We start from the raw sequence: 15,876 nt of genomic DNA, 5'->3' as shown, positions 1-15,876 counted from the left end.
TTGCGAGCACATCGTAATGAGGACAAAAGAGTCATAGGGGTCTGCAAAAAATCCCCATCCAAGTTGCGGAAGATACTGTAGAATTCTAGGATTCTTAAAGACGTGGCTGGAAGACATGCTGGGACTGATCATCTAGTAGCCCCCAAAATCTGCTATGGGGTTATTTCATATGTATCTTTTTCTTTTTCACTGAGTACAGTCAGAACAATCAGAATCTGTGAAGTCCGCCAGTTAACGAGACCTGTCACAGGCTTCTTCGGATGAGTGCAGCTGTTTCTCTATGGGGGTGGCGTCTGACCTTACAGAAGTATCACCTGACATGTCTACCCCTGCCAGAGAGATTCCTAAGGAAAACCTGCCTCCAGCCTCTACAGGCCACTCCAGCAGCTGCTTGGCACATCCGTGACAGCACAGGCCCAGTTGTTCCCATGGAAGAAGCTCAGGCATCAGGGGCATGTGCTGTGTATAGTACAAACTACACAGGAGATAGTGTGATTGGACTTAATCCTCCAAAAGACTTTCTGCTGAGGCGTCAAGACATATTAAATGCAGGTGACGAGTGAAATGCTGGGGGTAGGGGGGTGTCTGTGAGTTGAAAGGTAGAACGTTTTTTGGAGTTTTAAAAATAGCTGGTGCCTTATAAGCCTGTGATGAGAATAAACAGCAATAATTTTTTAAAAAATCATTTCAGTCTTCTCCTGCTGGACATAAGAGTATTTACTGAAAAAAAAGAATGATAATTTCACAAATTTAACAAAAATGCTTACACAGGATATTTTCTCAAAACATGAATGTGTGAATGAAAAAGCCCTGCACAAAGGGTTCAGAAGACTGACATAATAGATTATATTTAATAAAATCCAGATGTGTGAAACTTCAAGGTAAGCAGCACCCTGTATCCCTTAGATTTCAAGATTTCTGTAAAGATTTTTCTTAGTAATAATTACAGAACCTACAGATCAGTTTTTAAATGGTGTCATCTTTCTTTTCATGCAATCCCCTCTGGGAGCATGAGAAATCTCATAAACCATCTGTCTGGAAACAAAAAGAACGGTGTTTGATCAGATGTCTTGTGCATACGAAAAATCTTTGGTAGCTTCTTAAGCTTCACGTTTCTCATTTTGTATCTATTGTCTATGTTTTCGTTACCTGCATCACAGACCTCGCATTTGTTTAAGTATCATTTGCAGGTTCTTTGTATAGTCTTGAATTCCGTCTAAATCTTTCCATATTTTCTTTCCAGCGTCTAAATTGTTTTCTAATTCACAATTTTGTTATCATTTGTAAACTTCATTAGTTTACTAATTACACCAGAAACCAGATCACTGATATAATTTTGGAATTAGTATTCCCAGTACAAATATATGTAACACTACATTAATGAATCACTGCATAGAGCATTTACTACTGAGCTGCACTCTCTGGGTAAAATTCTGTGAAAAATCTAAATTTGGTCCACATTTGAATGAAACATGAAGGCTGACATGGGCTGGTCATGATCCACATCTGCATGAAGATGTTCACTGCTTGAGGGACCAAGCTCCCCAGATTCAATTTTCTATGTGGCTCAAATTTCTTTGTTTCATGGTACGGTTTTCACAGTACAGTTACTTCAATAGGCTAACTAAATCAATAAACACCTAATACATTAAATTGAAAAATACCCCCTCCCCCGACACCCAACTGAAATCAACTAATCATAGTCTTTATTAAAATGGATTTTTTTCCCTAAATTATTCATTGCAGCCTACTCCAGCAAAATAGTTTATTGAAATGGAAAAAATGGAAAAATGGCATTCCTCAGGGTATTGACGATGCATCTGTGATCCTATGGGATGCTCTGTGTTTGATCTGTCCAGAGTGCAAACTCTTTCAGATTTCCTGATATAATTCAGGATGGAAACTCCATGCATTTTTAACTGCTGTCCTTTGCCTGTTGGACCAGAGTGCTCAGCTAGTGTGCTACATTACATGACGCGAGCAGCCAGATTTCTGTGCTCGCTGGCACTTGCTGGGTTGCATTCCTGGTAATGTTGTGTGCGTCTGTTTGTAAATGCTTTGACAGGCACACCTGCTTTCCATCCAGTAGTGAACGCTCAGAGTATTTCTGGCTCTTACGTAAGAGAGCGCATAAATATTTGACTAGCTAAGGAACAATGTTGCCGTTCTCCAATTGCTCCTGGCTGCAATTGTGTACCTGGAGATGTCTCTTGAGTGTAAAAGGCAGGGGGCTAATTTAATGAAGAGACAGTGGTAATATGCTTGAGTGAGCAGGCTGCCTTATAGGCTCTCTGAAAGAGCAGCAGAAGTGATGTTCCCTAGGTACAAGAAAAACAGAGCTTGCTTTAAACCTGGAATTCAGGTAATCCCCTTAGTGCCTTCTATTTTTGGGTCATCTCTTTTTACTTGGATTGTGCCAAACAATGTACCACCAGGGGTACAGAGAGTTAGATGAAGCAACTTGTGTGCTCCAGAGGAAGGCAGGCTCCACACTCCTGTTCTAAAAGAATTTAATCTGATGAGGCTGCCAAGTGTAGCTGGAAACGGGGCTGGTATACAAAAGGGCACTCTCATAAACACTCAGCTTCACACGTAAACGTTTTTACTTCTTCCACCTTAGAAATACAAGAGCTGCCGCAGATTATGTCTCATGTGGTCATGCTTTAAATGATGTGCTGCTGTGACAGCCTCACTGAAGTCTGCTTTATTAGAATCATAGGCAGCTGCGAGCTCTGGTGCTCTGTTGGTAACTGTCACTAAATCAGCTCCTGCTAGAGCTCTCCTTCGCTGACTCATCCTGCAGAATGGCTTATTCAAATGCTAAAAGCAGGAACCAAGCCAAAAAAACACCAAAAATGCTTGCGAGTTTTACCTCTGCTAGAGCAGAATGGCAAGATAATCATAAAACTTTTGTTGAAAATACAATCTAAACTGTTGGGTGTTTTTATTGTATTACTGTAAAATGGCTCCAGGTATTTTTCCTCATCCAATTTAAACTAGACAGTTCTTGCAAAGGATGCTGCCTTTATGAAGACACTGATTATTCCGTTTCTTTTTCATTTGCAGATAAGGTTTGTGAGAGATTAAACAGGCTTTGAAATGGATTAGCTGTCCCGAAAGCTCCTGGGGTAAATGTTGCTGCACTGATGCCATGTCCTCAGCAGAAATGCCCTGAAATGAAATAATGAGTCGTCACAAGAGTCATTGTGAGCACAGCCCATCCCACAAACCTCCTTTATATTAATATCAGCGTTAGATACAGTTGTATTACAATGTACAATAAAGCCACTGAGCCATTGAGATTCAGACCTGACTTTTATATTATCATTTAAGTCCACATGCATTTGTGGCCTATTTTATGTTCCTTCTGCTTGAAATTTGTTACCTTTATGTAAACTCTTATGGTATTAAAGTGCAGCTGTGCACTAAATCGTATATATACATATATATCATGAACAAATATTAACCCTAACCACTATATTTTCTTAAGTTTTACCATCCTGTGCTGTTTGCTTTATCACATACATGAAATATGTACAATAGTTTAACCTTATGTAAAGCAAAATTTCTCAAACATATGCCTTTTTCACTAGAATCATTTAATCACTTTATAAATCATTTACATTTGTCAGTGTTCTTAGTTTGCGACACTTATTAAAAGTAATTGTGTCTTAACACTTTACATGTACTATACATAGTTAAACCTAATTTAATATAGGATCATTTGTAGTTTGCATTTACTTTCACTGTATTTAAAAAAAAATACTGGTGTTTAAGTGCTACATTTAGATTATTGTTGGTAAATAACATTTGAGCAACCCATTTGACAACATGGGTTGTTTTAGGATTTCCAGACTTTGTGATTGTGCTGGACAGGGCTTTGAGAGGAACCTGATATGACAGAATAGAACGATACTGCCAGGACATTGCTTTCAGCCCTACGTGAAATTGTGCACGCAGGACCAAAATGAGCATCCAGTCACAGACCTGCAGATCATTTCGGTGAAGGTTAAATACATTCCTTCCTGCCTAAGTTTGGTGACTATCGTTACACATTGGAAAAGCTTGCCCAGCACCTGTGAGGGCAGACCTTTGCCAAACCCAGGAGCCACGCAGAACAAGATCCCCCTGTTGAAAGTTCATGACCACTGCCCTATTTCTAGCTGGCAGAGGCTTGCGAAATAGCCAGCCTGTGAATGCCTTTGGAAATGCGAGCCTGGCTAAAAACAGTGGTGACCTGACCCTGCATGGCGTCTGGAATGAATGGCACTCAGATCGTAGGCTTGTGTACCTCACCAGATCCCCATGTCCCCTCATACAGCATGGAGATCTGGAGGTTGCTCTGGTCAGGGAGGCAACACATGCCGTCTCATTCTGCCACCATGAAAACAAGCTTCATTTTTTATGTGTGGTTTAGTCACTCACCATAGGCCCAACCTAGAGAGATTGCTATATGATACTGGATCTCTTGTCTTTCAATTCCCCAAAACCAGCACAAACATACTTTTCTGTCATGTTAGGAGTATCGTATTGCATGATGATATTTTTATTTGAAAGCCGATAACCTGGTTTCTTTTAAGAAACCGCTGGGTGAGATCTTTGGATCAATTAGCTGCTAACTCCAAAACAAGTTAGATAGGCCAAAGGGCCTCCTCTTGTTTGTAATCTCTCATATGTTCTAGTTTTCTTATGTTCATGGCACACTCTCCTCAGCCATGATACAGGGATATCACTGAATAGTATTGTGTGTCTCTGCAAATAATAAGAACCACCTGAACAGGATGTAACATGTTTCATAAGGTCATAATATTCTAATATTTTGCAGTCAGTTCTTCTAACAGGATCGCGTTTACCTGAAATTGGGATGAGGGTAATGGTATGTGGGATTGAACTGAATAGCTGACCTTCTCGTTTGGATTTCAAGAGCACTGAGATCTGGGAATTGTTCTTGTCAGGAAAGGAGAATGTCAGTTATTACCCTCAAGCTAATCATGTATTGCCTGCCATTGAATTTGACCAATTCCAATTATGTTCCTAATATTTCTGTTAAAATGTGTACAGATAGAATTTATAGTGTTAGGTATTTTTGGTGCTTATTAGGTTCAATTCCTGGGGTGCTATCTGCGTGGAGTTCCCATGCTCTCCCTGGTTTTGCATGGGTTTCCTCTGGGTGCTTTGGCTTCCTCCCATAATCCAAAGACATACTGGTAGGTTAATTGGCTTCTGGGAACATTGGCCCTGATGTGAGTGTTTGTGTATGTTTATGTCTGTGAGTGCCCTGTGATGGACTGGTGTTTGGCCCAGTCCAATACTGCTAGGATGGGCCTCTGTGAACCTGAGTTGGAAAAGTGATGAAACTGAAATTGATGTGACGTGGTTATCTTTCATGTCCTTTAAAGCTTAAATGTGGCCATTTCCTTTTCCCACTTAAAAACACTAAAACCTTGCTGATTGTGGAAAACGTGAGCAGCTTTTCACTTAACATCACAGCCTTGGAGTTTTCAGGTTGACACTGTTTACGAATCCCAGAAGATATTTAAACTTGCATTTCAGTCCTGCAATTTACCACTTGATATATTGTGTTTTTGCACATTTATTTTCTCCAATAAATTTAGAAGGTCTCACAAAATGCTTTCCAACAAAATGGAGATGCATGTTTTGCAGAGTAAGCACAGTTATTACATTTTCTAATTATGTATCATGGTGAAAAAATATCCTCAGTGGGCAACAAATATATTTTGCTACAATGTAATGAGTGTTAATTGCATTCCTAAGTGAAGTATACTGTTGTAAATTACTGAAAATGCAGAACATAGTTTAGTGAATTAGAACATTATTGGTAGGATTGTTAGAAAAAGATACATGTTTTTCTTACATATTGAGTTTCAAAGAGGCAGTAGTGGTGGTGCTGTGGTTAGCATTGCTGCCCTGCAGCTCTGGGACCCTGGGTTCAATTCTTGAGGTGCTATTTGTGGAGAATTGTTTATTTTCTCCTGTGTTCATTTGCATTTCTTTCAGGTGTTTGGTTTTCCTCCCAAAGTCTTAAGACACACTGGTAGATTATTTAGCTTCTGGGAAAGCTGGCCCTGGTGTAAGTGTGTGTCTGTGTGTGTCATATGATGGTTTGGCCGTCCATCCAGGGTGTATCCTGCCTTGTGCCTGTTGCTTGCTGGGATGGGCTCCAGATCCCCTGAATGCTGAATTGGAAAGAATGGTTAGAAAATGGATGGATGGATGAGTTTCAAACTTCCAGTCTGTATGTCATAAAAACTTAGGTGTCAGAAGGTGTGAAAAATAAGATAAAAACACCTATAGACCAGACAGTCAAACCTATTGTCTGTAGAATCCCCAATCCAGCCTAATCATCAGCTTCAAAACTCCATTTTGTTATTTTTTTCATGCAAAACCTGGTGAAACTTTAGAAAAAAAGCAAGTAAATATTTACAGGTCAATGGGGTTCTGTATGAGATAGCTCGGTGATGTTAAAGGTTGGTGTTTCTGTGAATTCCAGAGAATCCTTATTTTAAGTCATCTTCACAATCAATTCAATTCATTATTGGTTGATAAAAGGAGTGAATTGCTGTATTTTTTACTTCTTAATTTGAAAATGAATGGAAAGTTCCAAGGTTGCCAAACCCTGGCTTACAGCACCGATCCACCTCAGTAGTCAGGGTCTATGTGTTACTGGTGTCAATAATAAGGTCACTTTGGTTGCTGAAATAGCTAATCAAGAAACACACGTACTTAGGACCACAGGAAGGAGAATCAATTATTGATTTTTCTATGCATGGCATATTACGAAGAAAAATGTTTGCAATAATTGAGCATGGAATCTCTGAAGGAACTGTGTAAACTGTAGGTTGACTGTTTTCACCCTTGGTGTCACACAAGACCTTCTAATGCACTTGCAGCATTTTCTGAGCTGTTCACCATAGCTTACATCCTTTAAATGTGTATTGCTTGTGGATGAAGTGTGTAGACATTAAATGAATTGAGTGGCAGGCACAATGCAGTCTTATGAACTTTCAGGTGGGTAGCTGCGTCAGCATGCGTAGGCTGCAAAGGAACAAGTAATAGGTTTATTCCATGCTGAAAAAAAGAAGAAAGAGAACACAACGTTTCGGCCGTGGAGCCTTCTTCAGGTGTGAGAGAGACAGGGCAGTAGGCAAAGGTAAAGTAGCGGGAGAACAAAGGTTGGGAGGGAGGAGGAGTGAGAGGTGGGAGCAGGGGACAGAAAGAGAGGCCAATCAAGAGGTGTGAAGTCAGAATGGGTGCAGAGAGGTGAGAAATGAAACTTCCAATGAATGGAGAAAATTTAAAAGAACAGTAATCTGTCGTTAAGGGAAGGGAGAATGTGTGATCCTAACTGCAGAATAATTTTAGTTTCGGTGGTCTTTCTGATGTATGAGTTCGGAAAACCGTCTTTGAGAACACAGACGGAGAGATTAGAGTGGTCGTGGCCGTCAGAGGTGAAATGAGAAACAATGGGCTTGGAGAGATCTTTAATCTTCACAGCCCTGACGTGTTCTCTGAAGCGGTCTCCGAGTCTCCTTCCTGTTTCTCCAATGTAGATGGCTGGGCACTTACTGCAAGAGATACAGTAAATAAGGTTGCTGGAGGTACAAGATGCTGTCTGGGTGATCCGGAATTGTCCTGAGGGGCCTTGAATGAGTGTGGTGGTGGCTGTGTACTTGCAGGTGATACAGCGAGCTCTGTTGCAAGGGAAAGTGCCTGGTGTGGATGGTTGTTGAGGGCGGTCAAGGGAGCTGTGAACAAGGAGGTTACGCAGATTAGGTGGTCGGCGATATGAGATGATAGGGCGATCAGAAAAGAGGGCCCCAATGGAGGGAACTTTCTCCTCCCACCTTTCCAGTCCTGTCAGTTTGACTGAAATGAAAGACTGCACTGGAATGCAATGCATGGATGGGTTTTTGTTAAGATAAAGGGGCCGGCCTAGCTGGCATGGATATATCAGTGTCCTGTAGTTTTGAAGGAGTTAAAGGGCCAAGCACTGTCATTCTGGTGAAGGTGCTTACAGCATACTGTAACTATGAGACTGGTGAGTGGGTCAGATAAGAGAGACTCTACCTGCCTTTAAAAAGACCCAATTGACCACAGCTGGCTCCATCCTATTTGTTAAAGCTTTGTTTTGCTTCTTTGGAGAGAAAGAAATAATTCAGAGAAGGTGTCGTAGGGAATTGTAGCACCTGCTTCAGTGCATTGATATAATGTATGCAGTGGATTCAAGAAAAACAACTGTCTGGACACAAGACTGGAAGATAGGCAGAATCTGTTTTGGAGCACGAGCAGGTGCTAGACATGTGTTCACCTTCCAGCTGGTGCTAAACAGCATCTGAGAGCAGTTTTTAGTGTGCAAAGGGGGCATGACATATTCAGCACAGGGTGACCAGAACAGGTGGCGGACTGGGTTTAGCTCGTAAAAGTGAAAGCGAAGCCGTCTTGCATAACCAATGAGGTCACACTTTATTTGAAGGTTTTACCATAATGCACGTAGGAAGTATTAGATCCTGGCTCAATGGACATAGAAAAAATGTTTTCCATAAATGTGGAAAAGGAATGGGTTATATCTATGTTATGTGTAATCTTCAATGGCATTGTTTTAGAACTTCTGAGTATGAACCATTTAGCTGTACTGGTGTGCTGCTGTAGGCACTTGACGACAATTAATTTCCTTCTGAATGCAAATATCACTTTTACTTACAGTCAATGAATATCTTTTTCTGAAGCTTTCCATGTCACTTTTTAACTGTTAAATGAAAGGTCATCTTTGGATTTCAAGCTGCTGTCGCATCTTGCTTGAGCTGAAACTTAACGAATGTTTCCAAGTAAAACAGGAGCTCATGGCATAAATCGCCACATGGAACGTCTTTGTGACAAGTGCAGCTGAGTACTGCAGCAGACCTGCTTGCTGCTATGTGGTTTATGGCTGTCTTGCAGTCAGTATTGAATTCCATTTACAAGGAGAAGTGATCCAAAGGAGTGCTGAAATGAGAATTAGTTGCTGCGAAGGAAACTAAATGCTTTTGCCCTCATTATCAGACTTTATTGATTTTCTGGAACTTTTGTTAAGGAGCATAACTTGTTTAGAAAGTAGGTGGTAAGGTAGTCACAACTTCTAATAGGCTCAGATGTAGTGGATGTCATACTGTAGGTTACATTATAGGAGGAACACAGAGACCATTACACATTTCAATATGCTTTTGCTTTTAGATGTAAAATTACTGTTTTTTTACAGTTTTCAATTGCTTACACCTTCTAGTTATGACTGTCAGTTCACATGCTACATGCCAACATATCATACAAATCATACAAAAATATACCTACTTGTATGCCTTCTTTTCCTTTGCATTGTATTAGACACTATGCAATGCAATCTTAAATCTCAGCATTTCCAGTTTCAACAGAGGTGTAGAATTTATTTGCACTTCCACAAATAATTTGCACACTGGCAACAGTCTTACACCTTATGTGTAGGTTCTGATGTTGAGATAAGTAGTTAATCAAATACAAAGCTTTGTGTTTTTCATCTTAAAAATGTTCTCTAAGGAATTGGGACTTCAGTGTTATCTTTAAAATGCTCTAATTATTTAAGCATGTAAACATATAGCATCTTCTTAGATGGATAATACATTATGAAACCTTACCGGCCAGTTCCTGATTTGGTAAGAATAAATCAGTGGTTGTAACATGATGTGGCCACATGCTCGACAGACCTGGAATGTGCTCTTTGATTGAAATTTGTGTTGCAATCACTTTGCAGATATGTGCTGCAGTCCAAGAATCAGCACAGAGATAGCTCAGAGTTTTGATTTTGCAGCTTGTCTTTTAAGGTTATTATGAAAACCTCCATCAAATCTGTAATCCTTCTTTGTTCTCAGTGAAAGTTTCAGCTTTGTGTGAGTCATACCCTTCATCTCAAAGATTAGACTGCTCGCATTCAATAATATTTTGAAGGACAAATTTTTCTGATACAAAAAATGAATTCAGCAGCATATGTAGTGTATTGCCTGTCAAAGGATGTCTGACTATTGTGACATGCTTGCCGAAAAAAAAAAATCACTATGGATTGGATTTATATATATACAGTATATGTGATATTGCCTTACACAGTCAGCATCAAAATGTCTTCACGTTGAGCAGAAAATATTTTGTAGCGTGCACAATGTTTTCAAAGTCCCTTGGAGAGTGTTAAAGGTATCTAACCTTTTTTCATTATAACTTATTGTTTTTATTTCCAACCCTTAAAAAACATGGTAAATTAAAAGCATTGCCTTATCATGTGCTGTCAAATCACAAGAGGTATTGAAGTTCCTTGCTCCATAATTTGCATATACTTAAAATATTAATGTACTGTATACACAGTGTACATATCTTGTTCCTTCCTAAAGGAAAAGCTTTGGCCTTAAGGCAATTGCACTAAACATTTTTATTTAAAAAAAAAACCATACTTGTACTATACTGGCAAGGTAAGTAAATAATTCACCTTGACAACTAAATCCACTAATCATTTTAACAGCTTATAGCTCATTCGCTTGCCTTTCAGAGCAGAAAATTAAAAAGTATTGCATTGTACAATCTACTAATCTAATGATTTTGACCCAGAAAGGTAGAATCACTCCCCTGACTTAGGTCCTCTGCAATCTGAGAGCAGTGCAAGAAAGGATGTTATCATGCATGTAACAATATGATTATTACCTAAGAAAAAGAGGGCACAGAAGGTGTGAGTCATTATCTCTCTCCAGTTCTGTAGTCAGAAGGCCCAACGTCAGTCCTGAATTTTGATTACTGGCAGATAAATTAGATCAAACATTGATGCCTAACCCCCAAATCGGCACCTCACTGAATTTTTGTGTAGTTGAAAATATTGATTTATTTTATTTAAACTCAAAGACCATATTTTTTTACACCTTTGTACCATGCAATTAAAATGCTACCCCAATGTCCAGCAGCAAAGGATGAGGCGTTTCACCATAGTGTTGAAACCAGGAGAAAAAGCAAAATGGAATCTAGGTGTCACCAGGTATAGAAACACTGTAGAATGTTAGGTTGAGCTAGCCTTGAGCTAACAACCAATTGGATATTGCTACACAAAAGCAGTAAGAACATAGTCTTTATACCAGTGCCACACATACAGTAGGCCAGTAGGAGACACTGAACTGAAACAGGCATGGCTCTCTTTTCCTCTTTTATGGACAATATTTATTGATATCCATCTTTTTCTTTTCAAATTTTATTGACATCCGATGTTGCCCGTGACTCAACTGCACAGAGGTGACCACAGAGAAGCTTGAGGAACAAGCCACATGGAGGCAGCAGCTGCAGAAGGCAGGAAAATCACATGAAGTGTTCTAGTATAGATGCTGAACAAGGATGTTTGACTACTATTTCATGCTAGACCAAAATTGGCAATTTATCAGATTTCTTATACTGTATGTCATTGCTTTACACAATCAGTATCTTTGTTGACATTTATATAAGTTCCTCTGAGCTGCTCTAGAGGAGTGTACCACCACACCCTGTGTGCATGTGGTAGGTGATAACACACATTCTTCTAGATACTGGGAATCACATCCAAAATCCAGTGGGAAAGGTGCTATTTTGACAGGGTGACCCAACAGTCTTAACAGGTGTTCAGTATGGTGTATTGCCTACGACCAGTCCATATAACAGTACACATCCTAAACAAGGCACAGTGTGTTAGAGCAGTCAGTGGTGCTGCATGCATTCTGTCAACAGGTGATGATGACTCACTGTGGATGTAAAAAGTATTGTTAGATCTAGGGAGGTGTTGATGCAGTTGGAATATGATGCAACTTGCTAACTTTCAAGCCTTCTGATGCAGCAGTACCCAATATTGAACAGGCAATAGAGGTAATTTGAGCTATAAGAAGAAAATGCTGATCAACCAGCCATCTTATAATAATAATAATACAAAACTTTATTTTATATAACACCTTTAAAGGTGGCTTCTCAAAATGCTTTACAGAATGACAACAACAATAAATAAAAAGAATACACAACATAAAACACAATTGCAATACACATTGGAGACCGTGGATGGTGGTACTAAGTATTGTAGGAGCAGAGGGGAAGAATTGTAAGTAAAGGCTCTTCTAAAGAAGAAGGTTTTGAGTCTGGATTTGAAGGAGTTTAGAGAAGGTAATTCTCTGATATCCTTGGGGAGAGAGTTCCAGAGCTTGGGGGCATAACAGGAGAAGGCCTTGTCACCCATTGAATGTAGACAGGCTTGGGGGACAGTAAGGAGACCAGAATTAGAAGAGCGAAGGTTGCAAGTTGGGGAATAGGACGATAATAGTTCAAACAGGTACTGAGGTGCCAAGCCATGGAGAGCTTTATAGGTGAGCATGACAATTTTAAAGTCCACACGGAATTTGACAGGAAGCCAGTGCTAGGGCTCCAGGATAGGAGTAATGTGAACACTTGCTCTAGAACTGGTCAGGATTCTGGTTGCCTAATTTTGGACATACTGCAGTTTGTTCAATGTAGATTTAGATACCCCAGCGAGTAGAGCATTACAGTAGCCAATTCGGGAAACACAAATGTGATGATCAGCTTTTCAGCCACAGTTCATGATAACACAGGGTGTAGTCTAGCGATATTTCTGAGATGAAAAGAAGATGTTGCTCAAATGTTAAGCCAGAATTGAAAATCACCCCAAGGTTTTTCAATTGAGACTGAAGCTCAAGTTTAGAACTATCTACAGATAGGGTTACAGGATTGACTTTACAAAGTTGATGGGGGGTGCCAATAAGCATGACTTCAGTCTTGTCACAGTTAAGATGAAGGACATTTTGAGTCATCCAAGTTTTTATGTCAGAGATGCAATTAGATGGAATAGAGACAGCCACATCAGTGTCAGGTTTGATGCAGAGAGCAGTACAAAGTGACCCCATGCTCAGATAAAGACTAAGGCTATCTTGATTTTGAGAGGGAAAAAACTCTTTAATTGGTGAAGCCTTGTTGAAATTAAAGGGATAAGGCTGAATAAACATAGTGTGATCTAGTGAGAGCATGCTCTGCAAACTGATTACTTGTTGCCTTAGTGTTGAGAAACAAATGCTTGTGTCACCTCATCTATTTCAGTTTCAATTAAATACAATTAAGGAAATTTGTTTCCATTTATGCAGTATATTACTTGAGAACAAATGGAGGTTAATTCCACACTGAAAAGTAAAAAGAAATATATATTTCAGCATGACACATGTCTACTTGATCCTTTGCTCCTCACAAACTGATGCAGCTCCCTACTCAAACCTCTTCAATATATTAGGTTTGAAATATGCTTTTTTAAATATTAACAAACGGTATATTTTAATACTTATATATTGCAGCATGTTGGTTCTGAATATATTTTACATTTCTTTTCATAAGAGTAACACGACCAGTTGTCATTGGTGCTTTTCTGGCACTAAAGCCCACCACAGAACAGCTGAGACCCTGAAAGTAGGTATCTTGTTTGTGTCTCTCCGACTCAATTCGGGAATGTGTGACATTTCAAATCAAGTTGTGATAAAGCTGAAATAAAGATCCACCAGGACTCTTGTCAGCATGTTTCTTACATTCATCTTCCTTAATTTCTATTTATATTTGATACTGCACAAGAGGGACTCAATCTCTGATGAACTACAGTACACTTCTGACTGGGTCCATGAGCTGTGAATATTACTCTCTGGCTTTTTAAGATGAAAGGCCAGTTGTACTGCACTTGTAAAGAGGGGGATAGTGACACTACAATCAGGTTCAGTGCCAGTAGGTGTCACACCTGCTTTATTTCATTACTCTGCAAACCTGCTGTGTTCTGGGCCTCAGAACCTTCCTTCTGTGTGTTTTTATTTGCTTTTAACCAAGTGATCTTAAGTATAATAAGTATCATAATAAATATACAGTATGAACTGATCATCATTTCTTTGATCCTTGCTTTTTTAATGCAAAAAACCTTTTTCTAACATGTATCAAATCTGTCTACACACATACAGTACACTGTAGAAAAAACACGTATTTTAGAATTATATTTTGATGAAAAAATATTATTTAAAAATATTTTAGACTCACTAATTCACATGTCAAACGTACTTTTATGTGTATACTATTTGTGTTTTTCTAATTTTAAATTACGAAAATTATCTACAATAATTATTTCATGCTTGCCTAAATTTCTTTTCTTGGGTGGGTTCCCATGAAATAACTAACAAAAGTGATAAGGGCAAAGTAGAGCACTCAGAAGCCAACTGGCAATTTGTTTCAGCTTTGCTGAGCTCATTTTCATGTCTACCAAAAGGTTAAGACTTCATCAACGCTAGGACACTGAGATAAATGTGTCAGAGAATGGGTGTTACACGCCCATGCTTTGTGCAGTTTGTAATCACCTCTGTGTGGAACACAGCTACATTTTCCTTACAGGTTAATAAATTAATCATTGCCAGTGGAGTTAGCGTCTCGCTTGGCAAGACTAATTAGTGATCCTTCTCTTTTTTTCTTTGTGGCCTCCAGGCTGTGAACAGGAACAGATGGAGGGGATCCATGTGACCCGAGCAGGTGGGACAGGAACCAAAGGCTGCAATTTGTTACTGCAGCCTAACCTGAGAAGGACGGCCCCATTTTCTCCCAGATTAGATAGCAGTAACCTTTAGATTGCTGTGGAAAAAAAAATATTTTCCATCCAAAAAGAGGCACTAGCAGTGTCCTCTAAGTCTGACCTTGTACAGTCAGACCTTGGTCATGTGTTGCGTGAACTGATAAACCAGTCCGGGCTGTTTCAAGGCTTGGTTGGAGGTAAATAATAAGAATGAATGGTCTCCCTCCCCTCATGTCCTTCTGAGTTTCTCACTTCAGGGTTATGTACATAATACAGAAGTCACCCCCTGCTACAGTATGTTGTTGCAATGGTATATGACATAATAGACACGACTCATGTTTCTTTTTTATTATTTGGTTATGAGCTCCATTGTTTCACTGCGGCTAAAACCTATAGGTACAGTAATTCTTGTTTTCCTCTGCATCCGTGGGTTTCAAAGGTGGAATGACATAGCAAATGTCTCCCAGAACCAGGGAGATGTAGCTGTGGGGAAATGATTGTGGACATGCCTGAACATGCTTTGGAAAAACAGAACTCTAAATGTTCATTACTACATTACTACAGGGCCACGTGAATGTCTGCTCTGAGTACAAGTTATGCTTTGTTTTCCTTGTTCTAGAATCAAGCTAATCACTTGCCCTTTTGTACTACTCACTAAACAGGTATCATAGAACTTGACTGTTCAATGGATGATCAATTACCTTGGGTACATCAGTATGAACAAAACGGTTGATGTAGTTGTGGCTTTTAATAGGGATCATTGATTCTATTTTATCATTTCATTTAGAAGACATGCCTCATGCTTACTGATAGATCGGTAAAGGGAATACTCCTCTGTGTTTCCACCTTGAGCTAATATTTGCTTTAACATGGTATTATTGCCTTTGAAGGCACAGCATGTAGTTAAACCTCAGGAACAGCTAATTAAAATGTAGTAGTGCCATCAGCTCTCATTAAGAGCCTAGCTTTGGTGTCAGAGAGCCCATTTGAGCACAGATATTTATATGGGCAGTCCCTGACCATGCTGCTAATATTATCACAAGCAGCACAAAAACCACCATCTGATTTCTGGGGAATTGTTTTAGTTTGTGTGGATAAAGATAAGCAGTGGTATGCATTGAACAACAGACCTTTTTATTTCTTTATATTTAAAACATATTTAAAGGCATTATTAAGTACGGTGCTACTCATCCTTACTCTGTGCTCTCGGTCCAGTATTAACAGGCTAAGATAATCAGATCCTTTTGTTGGCCCTGTTT

At 39.4% G+C, this 15,876-nt stretch overlaps 1 long non-coding RNA gene across 1 annotated transcript; it reads left to right on the top strand.

Moving 5' to 3' along the window:
* Positions 1 to 386: 386 nt before the first annotated feature.
* On the top strand, positions 387 to 13,011 carry LOC148652538 (uncharacterized). Its single transcript, XR_015925090.1, has 3 exons — positions 387 to 881; positions 3,067 to 3,206; positions 11,291 to 13,011. It is a non-coding gene; the product is annotated as an uncharacterized LOC148652538 (long non-coding RNA).
* The last annotated feature ends 2,865 nt before the right edge of the window (positions 13,012 to 15,876 follow it).

The sequence above is a fragment of the Lepisosteus platostomus genome, chromosome 11 (genome assembly GCF_059453375.1).
Source record: "Lepisosteus platostomus isolate fLepPlt1 chromosome 11, fLepPlt1.hap1, whole genome shotgun sequence".
Lineage (NCBI taxonomy): Eukaryota > Metazoa > Chordata > Actinopteri > Semionotiformes > Lepisosteidae > Lepisosteus > Lepisosteus platostomus.
Note: the sequence above shows the minus strand (reverse complement) of the source record. Positions and strands in the feature narration are given on the sequence as shown.